The sequence below is a fragment of the Aethalodelphis obliquidens genome, unplaced genomic scaffold (genome assembly GCF_003676395.1).
Source record: "Aethalodelphis obliquidens isolate GAN/ISIS:26980383/991018 unplaced genomic scaffold, ASM367639v1 scaffold5, whole genome shotgun sequence".
Classification (NCBI taxonomy): Eukaryota; Metazoa; Chordata; class Mammalia; order Artiodactyla; family Delphinidae; genus Aethalodelphis; species Aethalodelphis obliquidens.
In genome coordinates, this window is record NW_020837949.1 from 14,092,539 (window position 1) to 14,109,387 (window position 16,849).

A 16,849-nucleotide genomic window follows, 5' to 3' on the forward strand; every position below is an offset into this window, starting at 1 on the left:
GCCGGCTCTCGCAGACTTGGTTTTACATCTTTCCCTCCTAGTGCCTTAGCGACCGGGGACGCGGTTGAGGGTTTACTTCCACGGTACTCCAAGAAGCCGGCTGAGGCGAGTCACATCATCTCAGCCCTTCTTCTGTGCTGTTGCAACATTTTACTCTGGTCTTTCCTCTTTTTTTTTTTTTTGTTTGTTTGTTTAATTTCTATTTTATTTTAATATCTGTTGTCTTTCCTGGACTGTTTGCTAGCAGAGGGGTGTCAGGCAGCTGGCAGGGTCTAGGTGAGCCCGTGGATCTGGAGAGAGATGTGCGAGATGGATGGTGGTGGGTGAATCTGACGATGGTGATGGCTTTGGATGACTTTTACTTTGGAGACAGAGCAAGAGAGACTCCCCACCCTGTACCCTCACCCAGTTCTGCCCCCAGGGTTGGGAGGGCAGGGGCTCTGCCATTCGTTGGGACCGCAGGTCCCATCTCTGTTTTAGGAATGTTGGCCTTGCCAGGCAGCCGTCTTCAGCCTCCAGTCCTGGCACAGCCTCCCTGTTGCTGTCCGCGGGATGGAGAGGAGGCCTGGTAGCGGGCCCAGCCCCGTGTTCTCAGACTCGCGCCCCCCCCCCACCCCGCCCCGCTTCACTCTCGCAGCCCTGCCCCCTCTCCTCTGGTTCCACCAGCTGTGTTTTGCTCTCACCGTTTTGCCGGGTCCTTCCCCCTGTAGACAGCCATCAGCCGTCGTTTGCTGCTGAATCGTTCCTCGAGTTACCCAGGCCTACCCAAGGAACGCCTTCGTTTTTTGTTTTTGAGGAGTCTGGTGGGCAGAGGCTGGAGGGACATTTATGAGGGTAACCATGTAGTCCTGTACTGCACTTTGGAAAACGCTCCCACGGGCAGTTCAGTTTCCAAGGAAATTTGCCCTTTGCCCTCTTTGCACCTTTGATACATTCTGAAATTTTTCTCAGGCTTTGAACACTGGTGGGGGTGAGGGCAGAGGGGTCACTCTGTCCATAGCAAATTATTCTTAAAATACATGAATGTTGGGAAACGCTGTCTGGTCATCAGTGGGACTTGAAAGCGTGGTCCTAATTGTTTGATTCTTGATGCCGAGTGCTTAACTGACCCCAAAGCCAAGTTTCCAGGGTGCAGAGAGATGGCTCTCAGTTTCGGACAGAAGTCCGTCCTCACCCTCCCTCACTTTCTGTCCTCATCCTGTGGTCTCCCTTTACGATCGATCTACTGTGAAAGGTGTTTTTATCGTGATATCTGACCTAATTCAGTAACGAAGCCAAGCCCTTACCTTAGCTCTTAGCTGTGAAATGTGAAATAACTCTGGAAATTTCCCCTCTCCAAGCATAAATGCTACTTATCCTACAAAGAAATCGGTCCCCAGGTTGGAACCAGCCTAGTCCCAGCCTTAGGCCGGAAGGAAGGAAGGGCACCATGTCCCACTCGAGGCAGGGCAGGCTCGGGCAGAGCCCCAGGTACCCAGCGGGCCCGCCAGGGAGCCATTGGCAACAGGACAAGATTCTGTCCTCGTGGTGCCACGATCAATACGTCTTTATCCGGACATGGGGAAGTGCCGTCGTTCTGAGACGACAGAAACATGGCCCGTCCAGAGAGTGAGGGGAGGAAAGTCTTTGGAGGACATGTGAGCCAGAGTGCTCCCAGAGCCGCGCCAGCCTGGGGAACCATCTCTGTTCTGGACTCTTGGCATCCGGAGGGCAGCAGTGCCCCGTCCGATCTTCCCGCGCCCAGTTACAGAAGTCTTGGCTGCAGTGAGCCAGCATTTTTGCCTTATTGGGTAGCATCCTGGACCCCCTTGTACAGTTCACTTCCAGCCCTTTCTAGATCTGATCTTTTATAGGAAAAGACAACATAGCCTTCCATTTTAAAGAAAATTATTTTGTCTACTTAAGTTGGAAGTTGCTCTTTCACCTGATATTTTCTTTCCTTTTCTTCCAGATCAGGAATGAAAGTTTCGTGCTGCTCATAAAGATATTATTGTACTAATTATTTTGGTTTTTATCATAATCATCATTTTGATACTTTAGTTGGGGTTTTAAAATGCACATTTATTCCACGTATCTTTGTGTTTTCTCTTTAATATTTAAGTTTATTTTATTATATCTGTGAGTATCTGAGTAAACAGGAGGGACATGCAGATGTCTAGTTTTGTCAGACCAAAAAGAAGGAAAGGAAAGATCCAGGAATTAGGAAAATGTCAAGAAATATCCACCACAGAACAAAAGTTTGAAGAATCAAAGCCTGTATCTCTATACAGGTCAGATTGGGCTCTGGACAACATGGTCCATGGTCACCATCAATGCTGTATTCTTCTAGATTCTCAGTGGCCTGAGAGGAGATCTGAGGAGGCATCTCATGGGCTGAACCCTTAGCCGTGGTCCTCTCCCATGTTCCCTGTGCTTCTGAAACCTGCTAAGTAGATCCTGGGCATGCCTCGTGTCTGATACTGACCTGTCAAGCAAAAAAAAAAACAAAAAAAACTCTGCCCAGAGCTGACTCAGCCCCTTTCCCAAATGTCCCCCCCTTTTCCCATCAGCACACCAGGAGTATGGCTTACATCCTTCGGTGCAGAGATAACTGACCCCTCCTAGAAGCCACTGGAGGTAAACAAGCTGATGGAAAGTGCTAGGCAGGTGGTACCTTCCCCTGGGAAACGTCAGCCTCCCTTCCTCTCACTAACCACACTGCCCACTTCTTCAGTGCCCCCCGAACCCCGGTACATGTTCTCAGCACACAATTGTAGGGACAAACTATGGAGCCAAAAAAAAGGTGGAGGGTTAATAGGAGGCCAGAGGAACACTGACAAAAGTCCAGCAGCTCCTTGGACATTGCAGGCTGCTGCCCCCCTGAAATAGTTGGCCGACGGAGGGGCACAGTGGGGCCTCGAGCCAGGCCCACGGGGCTCCGACTGTGCCCCTTAGGGCACGGTGCTGTGTGCCGTGGGCTTTTTAAATCAGCTTGAGGTGCCTACACGCGACCCACCAAACGCAGAAACTGCCGGACCCCGGGTGGGTAAAGGAAGGTCTGGAATGGCTGGCTTCACTGAAGCTAATGAAGGGAGACACCAGGCCATGCCCAGCCCAGAGCCGCTCAGCAAACATTAGCGCCCTCCCCGAGTCGCTATCTGCCTTCCTTTTCCAGCCGAGCACAGAGCTGTGGTTCCGAAGCCCCAGGAGAAGACCCCAGTGGGAGAGGCCAGCCCCTGCGTGGGCTTCCTCAGCATCTGCCCCAGCTCCCATCCTGCCCTCCAGCTCCGAGTCGCCCTGGCCAATAGGATGAATAAAAGGCTGCCGTCCCTAAGACCCAGCTCTCATGTAGAGGAATGCAGACCTAGTCCTTATTTAGATCACAAACAACTTAGAACATCATCTGCTGTGGAATTGACTCCATCTCTCTTTACTGAGGAAACGTGGTTAAGGCTAAAAGGGAAGGTTGAAAAGGACCGGGCAAGGAGAACCTCGTAACTGGAGCCTTAGGAACCGCAGGTCGATTTGCTTCTGCTCGGTGGGGTCTCGCAGACCCCTCTGGGTATTTGCACCCGTATCTCTGCGCTTAGGGGCTCTTCCGTGATGTTTTGGCTGTTTCCAAGGAGAGGGGTGAGCAGGCCGATGGGTGCGAGAGTCTGAGGCTTGGTGCCGGTTAATACTGTGAAGTGGAACATGTGGTTGATGGAGTGCAGAGGGAAGAGAAGGGTTGGGGTCAACCAGCGGTTGTCTCCTGGACTGTATTTGCATTCCGGCCTTACTGGCGGTGGGTGGCTGGCGGGCTGTGGGAGCCAGCTGGCCTTGTCCTCTTCACCCTGGAAGACTCAACCCGCCCAAACACCAGATTGTGGGATGTAAGGAAGGGAAGGTGAGATCAGCCCAGCTGCTAACGGGCGGATTTCCCTTGACCAGACCTTTGGTGTTGCAAACACTCATTTTGGAACAAGCTTGCGGTGGAGGATTTGGGTTGTGTGAGTGCGTGTGAGTGAGTGGAGCAGACTTTCTTGGAAACTGGAGGAAGGATATGAGGAGGCTTACGGAGCTATTGCTGATGGGCTGTGGTTGATGAAACGCGGTGCGCCGACGGGCTCGCCCCAGCTTTCCTCCCGGGTTCTCTGGCGCTGGGGCGGGGTAGGATGTGGGGCTCTCGCTGGCCTGTTCAGCAGCTGCTGGGACAGAAGAGACAGAAGAGGAAAGCGAGGTGCCCCCAAGCAGCAGGGAGGGCGCGGCAGAGAGGCCGGGGCTCCTTCCGCAGGTCACGGGCCTCGCCGGGTGCCGCTCAACGCCAGCCCAAGCAATTCTGCCAAGAAATATGCCAGCCAGGGCCATGCATGCTCCCCTCCCTTTTCTTCTCTGTCTTTTCCTTCTGGTGTGTCTTACAGATTTCAGATGGGGAAGCCTCAGAGTTGAGCAGGCCCGAGCTGTCCTAACCAAATTGGAAAGGAAAGTGAAAGTCTTCCTTTCTTTAGCCAAAGAACCCTTCTCAAAGACACCCCAGATATGGACAGAGTGGCGTTCCTCTCCCGGCAATAATGACTTTGTCAGAGATGCGATCCCATTTGTCTCTCTCTTTCGTCTCTATCCTGACTTGGAATTTTTTTTTTTTTTTTTTGCTTTTATTTTAAAACTGTGCTCATCTTGTAAGAGGAGTGGAGGTTCGTAACCCTAAATGCTGCTGCTGTTGGGAAACTGGAGGCACCGCACGGATCTGTGGGCTTAAATAACCTCACGTTACCTCGGGCATCAGCCAGAGCAGACCTTCTGCCAGGAGGTGCGGCCGCATCAGGGTCCGGTGCACGCTGGGGCCAGACTCGGGGTGTCAGTGCTTTGCTGCCTTAGGACGCTCACTTCTGATCTCCACAGACTGGACTCAGTGGAGAAGTGGAGACGGTGAAATGACATTTAAACGCAGTAGAAACCTTTTGGAGGCTTTCGGCGCCCTCGCTCACTAGAGTGACCCAACCTAGGAAAGGCTGCTCACATCCTTCCTGCAGCTTCCAGAAGCCCAGGAGAGCCAGCTCCAAGCCAGTTCTTCCCTTGAGACCCAGTGAGAATTTACAGAGAAGCGACCCTCCTGTGGGGCACGCTTGCTCTGGGTACCTCTACCAGCAGGGAGCTTCCTGGTGCCCCAGCTTGACTCCTGCAAGCCTTCGAGAGCCCCTAATCACAGGCCCTTGCATTAGAATGCTATGTTGACTGTCTCTTCTTGGTAAAACTTGTCACATCCCTCCAGTGAATAAGAGCCACCATTTGCTGAGTGCTTTCAGTACTCCAGGCTCGTGCCAAGCCCTGTGTGAGCTCGTGGCGCCCTCAGATCACGCCATTTACAACACCCCCTCCCCCATTTACAGAGGAAGGAGTTGATGAGACAGCTGACCCTCTAAGAAAGCAGCATGCGTTAAAGGAAAGAAAATACCATGGTGGCCCCAAATCCCCAAGTTCCTAGTGAAGTTTTTTGTTAATCAGACCTTTACTAAAATACGAATTGTTTCACTTCTTGAATTAGCATCAGTAAGTGGCCTCGTGTCTCTGATGGACCATCTAATGATGTTCCCATTGATTGTGTGCCAAACACTGTTCTGACAGTCGCTCACGTTTATCCCATGTCCTTCCGTCTTCATAACGACCCTATGAAATCTGCAGTACTAGTCCCCTTACAGATGAGGTAGCTGGCTTGGTGAGCTGGTAACCAGCCTAGGATCACACAGCTAGTAGGGGAGCCTAGCCCTGAACCTGGGCCTGCCCAGCTCCAGAACCGAGCTCGCAGACACCAGCCTCGGCTGTCTTCTAGGTGTGTGAGCGAAGAAAGGTCTCGAAGGAACGTTGCCCCGTGCCACCCCTGCCCCATGCATGGAACTCAGCAGAAGGTCTGTGTGTAGAGGGAGTCCTGAATTGGATCCAAACAGCAGGGGCAGAATTAGTTTGACTTTTAGAGAAAATCTTAGGGGAGTTTCTTGATTCATAGTAGAGTTCATTTTCTATTCCTTTCCAGTGTACCAATTAGCTTTAGTAGTGCTGCTACAACAAACTCTTATAAGAGTGAAGAAAAAAAAAGTGTTCTTTTCTTTAAAAAAGAAAATAATTTTTTTTCTTGCTTATAGTTAATTCTAGAAAGGCAATACTAAAGGTATATATTTTTTTCAAAATGCTATTTTTTACTGCACTGATAAATATGACAACTCTGGTCTCTGTAATCGATCCACTCTTCAGCTCTGGGTAGAACCAGATGCGGGATTCACACCAAATTTGTAAATACCGTATGTGGGTCTGGTGTCCAGGAACTGTTTTCTTTGTGCTTAAAAAAAAAAAAAAAAAAAAAAAAAGAAGAAGAAGAAGAAGAAGGAGAAAGACAAGATGACTTTCAGAAAGAGGAACAAAGTTTTCTTTCGAGATAGTCTTCTCAAAGAAATGGAAAGCAACAGTTGTGTAAACTGAGAAAAGCTAGCCAACTTTCAGGAGATAAGGAAGGAGAGTCTCTTGCCGAGGCATGAGATTAATAGTAACACAGAAGATTTTTACTTTGCTTGAAAGGTGGCGAGAATTTAGAAATGCTTTAGGACTAGATTTTTAATTTTTTAGAAAACTATCACCATTTGTTATGAAACATCTCCTCAGTTGTTTGGGGTGGGGTTTTCGTTTCTTTTTTTACTTTAAAAACTACTTTATTGACTGGCTCCAGGCATGTTTGCCTAAATTCTTAGGTAGTTTACACAAGTTCTAGAATCTTCTAGAACTTAAATTCCATTGGAAGCAAACCCAGCTGATCAGAATTTGAGATCCTGGTTGGTTTCATTCAATAGGTGTTCTGGAATTCTGACAGAACACCTAAAGATTTTTTTAAAGAAGGTTTTAGATACATTATCTTACACAAACTGTGACCTGATGGCAATAATTACCTCAAATGTGGGCATTCATCCTGGTTATAGCCTTTTTTGAAATCATGTAGCCAGCTTGATCTTGGGATTTAAAAGACTATGAACTCTGTGTGGGCTGAAAATAACGATTAATGCACACCCTGGTCATCGTTGCTTAAGTGAACTCTGAAAATAGGTAATCTTTACAACAAAAATGGAACCAAGGAAGAGATTATTCCTTGTGTTTTGTAATCAAATGTGATTTTCAAATGCACATGTTAAGTATATATGTTTTTAGCTACTGTAAAATGCTGTTAGGCTTCTAAGATATCAAGAGAGTCACATTTTAAAACACGTGAACTAAATAATTGACTGTGGATACTTAAGCATATTTCTGGCTACGTTTTATAGTTAAAGTGTTTTATAGTTTACATGTAAACTGGTACTTTTTAAAGAAAATTTCTGTTTATAACTGACATCTTCAAACCCCAGCAATTTCGCCTCTTTAGTTGGAGGCCACGTTCCCCCAAGGCACCCCAAGGCAGGTGTGTTCTACCCGTACTGTTGTGTAGCCTTCCACATTACTGGTTTCCATGGGAACATGAGAGAATGTGAAAGGATTTCCAGGTCGAGCAGGGAAGGGGTGAGTCCACAGCCTGGGCCAGATGCGAAGATCTCGTGCCACGTTGTATCCACACTGGTCGTCAAGGCCTTCTCTTTGACATCTTGGAAGAGGCAGAGAGAACAGATACCTGGTTTGTTGATTCTGTCTTGATTTGAATGTTTAATTTATTCATCGGTCCACTGACTTCCAGTCACCGGGCAGTAGAAGACACTGGGATTCAGGTGGCCCCGAAGGTACAGCTGCTATTTCTGGGCCCCCAGCAACATTCTGATTGGCGTTTTGCAGGGGACAGTCATACACCCCTGTGCCCATACTTATTGGTTGGGTTTTCCATCTATCTGCTGTCATTTGTTCCTTTTCTCCTTTAAAACAAAATAAGTGTAAAAGGTTGTGTTTCCTTTTCACTCTTTGTCAAACTTCGTTTTAAAGCCTAGGTCATTAGGAGGTGGGATCTAGATTTTTTGCTAGAGATTGTAAGTGCTGCTGAGTGGGGGAGGAGGGGACTGGGGACCGAGGGGCAATGGGGGTAGGGGGGAGGAGCAGTGAGATCCGTCCGAGTAGAGGTCATAATTGAGAGGGCCCATCACCATGATGCAGGAGCCAGTTTCCCTAAGAGTTTTGGTTCATTTCTTCTTTTCTCTTGTGCCACAACCTTGGTGCAGAGGACCTGCTGTGATCTGAAGGGCATTCCTTTAGCAGATAACACCTTGAAAACTGCTGAACACCTGGGACCAGGGAACGAACTGGTGGTTGTTTTTAATGCATTTGCTTTTTCGCTGTGAACTCTGTTGACAGTATGCTCTTATCACGGTTTTTGGTTAGAAATGTCATTGTAAAATATTTTTCATCTTGCCCCTCCTAATTATCCTCTGCTTTCCTCTGTTTGGTTTTTTCCCTTTGATTTAATTAACCAAATGAATTTTATGTCATGGTCTTTGGGGCTTAATCATATTTTTTAAAAATAAAGGTATAGAAATTGGCTTTTTTTTTTTTTTTTTAAGTACATACGCTGTATCTGAAAAAGGACTCTGCCCTCGCTCTCTGGTTGCCTTTCAGCCAGCCTCCACATGAACCTCCTGGCACTCCCTCCCCCCTTCTTGTGTTGGGTCACTGTCCCCGAGGCCACCTTGGCCTCTGCCCTGCTGTCACCACAGCCCCGTGCCCAGGCACCCAGGACTCCCAGGAAGCTCTCAAGAGCCAGGAAGAAGGACCCACTTAGACTTGTGAGTGGTGATCTTGCCTCCCTGTTAGATGCTCGCCTGCTTGGTTGAAGGGGCAATGGATTTACTATTATTGTTATTATTGTTATTATTATTATTATTAATTATTATTTTAATAGTTTGGCTCAGGAAGAACTTGGGAGATGGAAAGTGACTTGACCACGCCCATCCTTCGTAGCTTTCTGTGACTTATGGATGGAACCTAAAGTGTCCCCACCTCACCCCACCCTCCTCCCTTCCTGCAGATATTCCTGTTCGCCGCCACCGCGGCGCATGGTTTCTCCCCACCGTCTCACTCCCCCTGTCACCTTTCACCCTTTCACTGTTGTGTTACTGCTCATTTAAAGCTTTCTTCTGTGGCTTTCCCAGGGCACAATCATTTCTGGCCCCCAAAGCATCTCCTCATCCTCTTTCTGTGCGTTTTTTTTTAACCAAATGAAGTAGACCAGGAAGTCATACTTTGGGGCAGCAGAGTTTCCAGTCTAGTAGAATCACTGTATAGATATAGATGCTGATATATATGTTTGTGTATATATATATCAAACCAAATTTCTGATAGGAAAAGTATAGCTTTACGGATGAAGGGGGGAGAGGAGCTTTTAGAAGTCGGAGTCAGCGTTGGGTGGTGGATGGGGGGAGCCCGGGGCGGCCCAGGCTGCACCTTCGCACGTGGCCTGAGGCCGGGCGCCGGGCCCCGGCCACCACCCTGCCACAGTGGAGGCAGGTGGCCCCAAAGGGGAGCCGCTGCTCTCTGGGTCCCTAGCGACAAGGGCATAGATGAGTGAGGGGGGCAGCACATCAGAATGACCGGAATTTTCCATCCTGTTTTGCTTTGACCACATGTTATTGAGCTGCAGCCTCTGATATTATATCATGTTTCCAAAAATGGTATCCATTAGGATGGAAAGAGAACGGATCTGTAGAAATGTTTACCTTTCAACTGCCCACAAATTCAGGACACCCTGGATAGAAAGCCGCACTCCCCAGAATGAGAGCAGGGAAGAGGAGGCCCGGTGAGGCTCAATCACCGGTCTCAGGAACGCGGTTCCTCCCCAGGGCCATCTCGCCCAGATCTTTCTCTACCAGGTCATCTCAGCTCAATTACCCTATGGAAGCCCTGGCCTGTTGTGTTCCTTCACTGTACGGTTTCTGTAATAAAAAGTGTTAATCCATGTTAATCTTTGTGAAAATTATTGCGTGCAACAGTATTTTCTCGTGTACCTCTTTTTCCTATGTGAATTGTCCCTCTTTTCTTTTTTTATTTATAAATGTCTACTTTTTTAAAAAGACAAACCAATGTGTTGTAGGCCTATATGTAACCTATCCCTTAGTCTCATATTATAGGTATAAGAATGGATATTTTACTTGGCTTTAGAATGTTTTACAAGAAAAATAATTCTTAACTGATCAAGTCCTTGCTACTAAAATGCTTGTGTTTTTCATCATGACGTCGTGTGCTTCTAAATTAATGATCATTTTCGTTGTAGAAAAATGGAGTGAATTTATATTAGTCTTGGAAACTAATAATAGCATTGTAAATTTATGAGATGATTTTAACAGAAAAAAATTATAGAAGAATATAGTTATTTTAATTGTAATATTACTAACTGTAGGGTGAGAAAGGGGGGTCCCGTTGTGGTGAACTATGTTATAGCTTGTTACTTACAGTTTCTTTTTGATCATTTTTTCGGTCTCTGAGGTGAAACGAGTTATTAATTAAAATTTGTAAACTCACATATGCATATTGTATATGTGTAGAAATGTAATCACACTTTGTCTTGGAATTACATTAAACTGTTTGGAATCACTGTACACTCAGCCTGGCATGCTTGTTTATTCTAGAACCAGACCAGTTCTGAGGCTACAGAGGTTATCGTTACCAGCCACATCTTTTGTAAGTTATTTAGCCCTCCGGAGAGTATTCAATACCTCTGAACATGTTCGCAACCCACCACTGCATTTAAAATTTGCCACTATGTGTGGCGGTGGAGGGCGGGCTTTGAGGTCGTTTCACTACCTGCTCCCGGGCAGCTGGGCGGAGGGCGGGGAGCATGCTCACTGCCACTAACTCTCCCGAGCCGTTCCAACCCTCACGGCTCCCCAGCTCCATCCCTGAGGCCTAAGGCGTTGCTGTCACCTGCCATCCGAAGAGCTTCCCAAGTTCATCCCGGATCTGGGTGCGGAGCCGACATCCTTTGCACTAGGGCCTTGCCCTCTCGCGAGACTTCAGTGCCAGGCAGCCTCTAGCTCGCCGGCCTCACCACCAGGTCCTCCCCGGGACGGCCCACCGGAGCTCCACCACGGTGAGTCACCATCCCCTCTGACGGCCTTCTCACCCTTCCAGCAGTTTTTGTGTGTTTTTTTTTTTTCGGTACGCGGGCCTCTCACTGTTGGGGCCTCTCTCGTTGCGGAGCACAGGCTCCGGACGCGCAGGCTCAGCGGCCACGGCTCACGGGCCCAGCCGCCCCGCGGCATGTGGGATCCTCCCGGACCGGAGCACGAACCCGCGTCCCCTGCATCGGCAGAGGGGCTCTCAACCACTGCACCACCAGGGAAGCCCCAGCAGTCATCTTTTTAAACATTATTGTTATTGTGGTAAAGTCAGTACATAACATAAAATTTACCATTTTACCCACTTTAAAGTGTACTGTTAAGAGGGACTTCCCTGGCAATCCAGTGGTTAAGACTCCAAGCTCCCAATGCAGGGGACACGGGTTCCATCCCTGGTCAGGGAACTAAGATCCCGCATGCCACGGGGCGTGGACAAATAAATAAGTAAATAAACTGTACTTCAATAAAAAATAAAAAAAATATTTTTTAAAAAAAATTTTTAAATAAAGTGTACCGTTAGTGGCATTAATTAAATTAACAATGTTGTGCAAACATCACCACTAGCTCTTTCTAGAAATGTCATCATCCCAAACAGACTCTCTGTGCCCATTAAACCATAACTCCCCATTTCCCCTTCTGTTTGGCAGCCACCCTTCTACTTTCTGTCTCTGAATTTCCCTTCTCTAGCTACATCATTTGAGTGGAATCGTACAATATTTGCCCTTTTATGTATGGCTTATTTTACTCAACAGTGTTTTCAAGGTTCATCTATTTATCTTATAGCGTATACCAGAATTTTATTCCTTTTTAAGTCTGATAACATTCCATTGTATGTATACACATTTTGTTTATCCATTCATCTGTTGATGGATAAGTGAGTGGTTTCCACCTTTTGGCTTCTGTGAATCATGCTGCTTGAACACTGGTGTGTAAGCATCTGTGTCCCAGCTTTCAATTCTTTAAGACATACACCTGCAAGTGGAATTGCTGGATTGTATGGTAATTCTTAACTTTTTGAGGAACTGCCAGACTTTTCCACAGCGGCTGCACCATTTTAACACTCCCAGCAACTCCAATATCCTCACCCAGCCCTCTTATCCTGGCTTCCATGGCCAGTGTTCTCGGGCCTGAGGACTGCCAGGCTCCTGGGCCTGCCTTTTCTGTGCCTCCTGGTTTCACAAGGTCCCCAACCAGCCTAAACTCCACCCATCTTCTCAGCCATACCCTCAGCTCCCTGCTACCCACTTCAACCATCTACAGCTCTGCTTCTCCACCCAGACTCCCAGAACTGCGGGAACCTCGGGCCAGCGTCTGTGCTCATCCGCTCCATCTGTGGCTACTTGGAAACCCACCACTCTCTCCACCCCCAACCCTTACCCTCCAGAGTAACCCAGAGAAATCCAGGCCACCGCAGGGCTCTCTCAACCCCTCCCCTTCCCACAAACCTGTGCCTCACACCTCTTTCTCCCTTCAGCCTCAGAGGAGTAAGGCCCTGCGCCCACCCCATCCCTTCCTGTAACCAGAGCTCTTTCTGTCAAGCATCCGCCCCCTACCTGGGATCCTCCTGCTTTTCTCACACCTGTGCCCTTCAAGAACCAGCCTGAGTCATTTTTCTGGGAAGCTTATCCTCAGGTTCCTGATGAGGTGGGTGTCCCTCGCCCAGGTTCCCAACCCCTTGTGCGTAATTCTCATTATGCCATACTGTCAACCTTTCTTTCCTGATTTTCCTTCCCCATGGAACCACAAAATCCTTGCAGGTAAGGATTTGTCTTTCATCTCTATTTCTAGGGCATCTGTTACCCTGCCGGGCAGAGTAGGAAGTCAAGAAATATTTGGATAAATAAACTACTCAGCCCGTGTTATTGTCCAATCCACCCACCTTCCCACCCTCCAAATTCCGTGTCTCCCAGAATTCAGGTAATACTAATAAACCCTAAATGCAGCCAAGGTTAAATGCAACTCAACCAAAATTCAAGTTCCATAAAAACCCATGCCAAAGATTGTGACAGAATTCAGAATGCTTCCAACATACTTTTTTTTAAGTTAGAAATGCACTGCCAGGGATCACAGTCCATGGAAATGGAGGGAGAAGCAGACCCTATATTCCAAGTGAGATAAGAGCGTGTCAACAGGGGAATGCAGTGCAGCTGTGTCTAAGGATCTACCCACCAGCGTCTCCAGCAAGTTATATGAATCTAAAGTGAAAAGACAAACGTATTGCGCTCAATATGTTCCTCCAAGCACATTCAATACTGGGGAAATTAAAAAAACAGATTCTTCCTTGAACTGATAATGAACAGGAAGCAGAGTTCTAGACGCCCATAACAAGTGCTATTTCCCAGCAGAGCCGAGGAGCCCCTGGAGGAGGGCCAAGCCACAGATAGATGGTGCTCTCACCCGGCAGCCAGCTCGGGACTCTGCCCACTGGGGCTTTGGCCTTGGGGGGAGGTGCTCCCACGTCACCAAGCTCCCCTTGCTTTGGGGGCACGTTGTTGTGTAGTGGATGTCGTGCCCAAGAGACGGTTCCAAACAGCCAGGTGTACTACATTTTTTTGTGAGAGTCTGACTTACATGTTTTCTAACTCTTTCCTGGAATAGCTAAGCTTAAGCGAATATAAGTATAAAAGCAGAGAATACAGTAAGAGCAAAGGGTAAATGTAACACTGGTGGGGTGGGTGTCCTCATGATCTCTTCACTGTGTGCAGTCCCTCCCTTCTGCCAGTACTCAGCTTTAACGAAGGAGCCTCGGACCCTCCCCCCTCCCCCCTGGCACGCTTTAGGTCCAACTTGGTCCATGCAAACGGCCTCCAATAGATCTTCCTTAGAAGATCTATGTTCCTTACACTGCCTGGCACTGCTTGAGGGTGGGAAAAAACCCACTGTTCAGCAACAACCCTAATCCTCACTCTGTAGGGAAGAAACAGCCAGGAGCGAGACAGTCCTCCAGTTCTGTGAGACTGAAACGGTGCGTGATGAGTCAAATCCACTCCACCTGCCTTCACTAATCACGATCGCTTTAACGCTTGCGTGGCCTCCAAGCCGCACGTAGCCCGAACAGCAAGATCTTTGCCCGAGTTGTTTTCCAGGAACTTGGAGCTGCAGCTGCCTCTAGTTCAGCTTAACCAGTTAAAACTGGATAGGACCGGCGATTCTCCAGCTGGGCACCTGCAGGGACCCGTAGCTTAGTTACGCCTGCGCAGAACCATGATTCCCGCACCTTTTTCCCATAACCTTTCCCCGTGCGCCCGCGCTTCACACCGCCCTGCTTCTTTATTCGTCATCCCGTGAATACCCCCAAGCCCCTCGCCTTTGGGGAGGCAGGTTTGAGATCTGAGATTTTTCTCCCATATTCTCTGCTCGGCTGCCTTGCGAAGAACCCTCTTTGCTGTGAACTTCGGCGTCTCAGCGTTTTGGCTGGCTGTGCGACAGCAGGACAAGGCTGGTTTGGTAAGGAGGCCATCTAATGCCCATTCTTTTTTTTGTTTTTAAAGCAGCTTGGATACACTTTATTTTTTATTTTTGTGGCTGCGTTGGTCTTCGTTGCTGCGCGTGGGCTTTCTCTAGTTGTGGCAAGCGGGGGTGGGGGGCTACTCTTTGTTGCGGTGCGTGGGCTTCTCCCTGCGGTGGCTTCTCTTGTTGCGGAGCACGGCCTCTAGGCGTCCGGGCTTTAGTAGTTGTGGCGTGTGGGCTCAGTAGTCGTGGCACGTGGGCTTAGTAGTTGTGTCTCTCAGGCTCTAGAGCACAGGCTCTGTAGTTGTGGTGCACGGGCTTAGTTGCTCCACAGCGCGTGAGATCTTCCCAGACCAGGGATCAAACCGGTGTCCCCTGCATTGGCAGGCAGATTCTTATCCACTGCGCCACCAGGGAAGTCCTAATTCCCATTCTTAAGTGCTTTCTTTACACGCGCTGATCTATAGATGTGGTCTCTTCTACTGAGACACTTTGCATTTGACAATACTTGTAAAACAACACTGGAGGGCAGATACCCTGTCAATAAACCACTTGATATCTGCTTCTATGTCTCTTTGTGTTCTGTTTCGATGTCTTCTTATGGCTTATTGCCATGGCTCTCAGACTCTTTATCTGCTGAAGACTAAGCCCGTGGACCAGGATGCTTATAAGCGAACAGATTACCCATTAATAAAAGCCAGAACCAGAAGGAAAAAGTGGATGCTTGGAGGAAACCCTTCTAAGGGGGAAAAGATTGCCACAGGTCTTAAGATTGCACAGGCCAGTGAGTCAGTAGGAGAGAAAGCATTATCCATAGCAGAGCGATTCAGAGCATGACTTTGGAGTCAGCCATATTGGGGTTCAGTTCGAGGCTCTGTTGTTTATGACTGTAAAAGCTGGGAGATCACTTAACCTCTCAAGCCTCAGTTTTCTTATCTGTAAAATGGGGATAATGCCACATGTGGCAAGGATTGGGTGGATATTCCCCGTAGCCATTTCCTGTTCTTGCTGAGTACAGGACTAGATTATATTTCCTAGCTTTCTTTGCAGTTAAATATAGCCAGACCTGACCCCTAAAACAAAACTCACATACTTTGATCCACACTCTCTCCCCTAAATTTCTGTCCACATGTGGAAGAACTGATGAAGGACTCTGATGAAGAAGCCCAGATCACTGATGATTTAATGACCTCCTAATAAAACCACTTTGGACAAAACCACAAAAAGTAAGAAAGAACTCTTTTTATTATATTTAAGCCACTGAAATTTTAGGATTTTTTATACAGCAATTAACCTACCCTGACTAATATAGACATTAGTTCCTGAAAGTGAGGTACGGCTGTAGCAAACAGCTAAAATAAAATACATGGCGGGCTTCCCTGGTGGCACAGTGGTTGAGAGTCCGCCTGCCGATGCAGGGGACACAGGTTTGTGCCCCGGTCCAGGAAGATCCCACATGCTGTGGAGCAGCTAGGCCTGTGATCCATGGCCGCTGAGCCTGTGCGTCCAGAGCCTGTGCTCCGCAACGGGAGAGGCCACAACAGTGAGAGGCCCGCGTACCGCAAAAAAAAAATACATGGCATTGGTTTAGCAGCTGGACAGAGAAATAAGGAAATTGATTTCAGGCGCTGGAATCATGGTGGCCCATGTTATGCTTTAATAAAAACATTGGATACACGTGCAACTAAAAACCCTGTTCAGTCTACCAAAAAATCTAGAACTAACAAGCCAATCTGCAAGATTACAGGATAAAAGATCAGTGTACAAAAATTGATTCCATTTCTTTTAATAGAATTTTTAAAGGTTGCATTCTGGGGCTTCCCTGGTGGCGCAGTGGTTAAGAATCCGCCTGCCAATGCAGGGGACACGGGTTTGAGCCCTCGTCCGGGAAGATCCCACATGCTGCAGAGCAACTAAGCCCATGTGCCACAACTACTGAGCCTGCGCACCTAGAGCCCGTGCTCTGCAACAAGAGAAGCCACCTTAATGAGAGGCCTGTGCAGCGCAACGAAGAGTAGCCCCCGCTCGCTGCAACTAAAAAAAAGAAAGCCTGCATGCAGCAACGAAGACCCAACGCAATCAAAAATAAATAAATTTATTTATGTGTGTGTGTATATATATATATATATATAAAGGTTACATTCCATTTACAGTCATTACAAAATATTGGCTATCTTCCCCGTGTCGTAACATACATCCTTGTAGCCTATCTTACACCCAATAGTTTTTACCTCCCACTCCCCTACCCCTAGGGTGCCCCTCCCCCTCCTCTCCCCACTGGTAGCCATTACCAGTGTTTGTTCTCTATATCTGTGAGTCTGCTTCTTTTTTGTTACATTCACTAGTTTGTTGTATTTAGATTCCACGTATAA

At 47.8% G+C, this 16,849-nt stretch overlaps 1 long non-coding RNA gene across 1 annotated transcript; it reads left to right on the top strand.

The window, feature by feature from the left end:
• Positions 1-502: 502 nt before the first annotated feature.
• On the top strand, positions 503-16,314 carry LOC113618036 (uncharacterized). Its single transcript, XR_003431859.1, has 4 exons — positions 503-10,999; positions 12,502-14,474; positions 15,616-15,703; positions 16,270-16,314. It is a non-coding gene; the product is annotated as an uncharacterized LOC113618036 (long non-coding RNA).
• Positions 16,315-16,849: the final 535 nt, after the last annotated feature.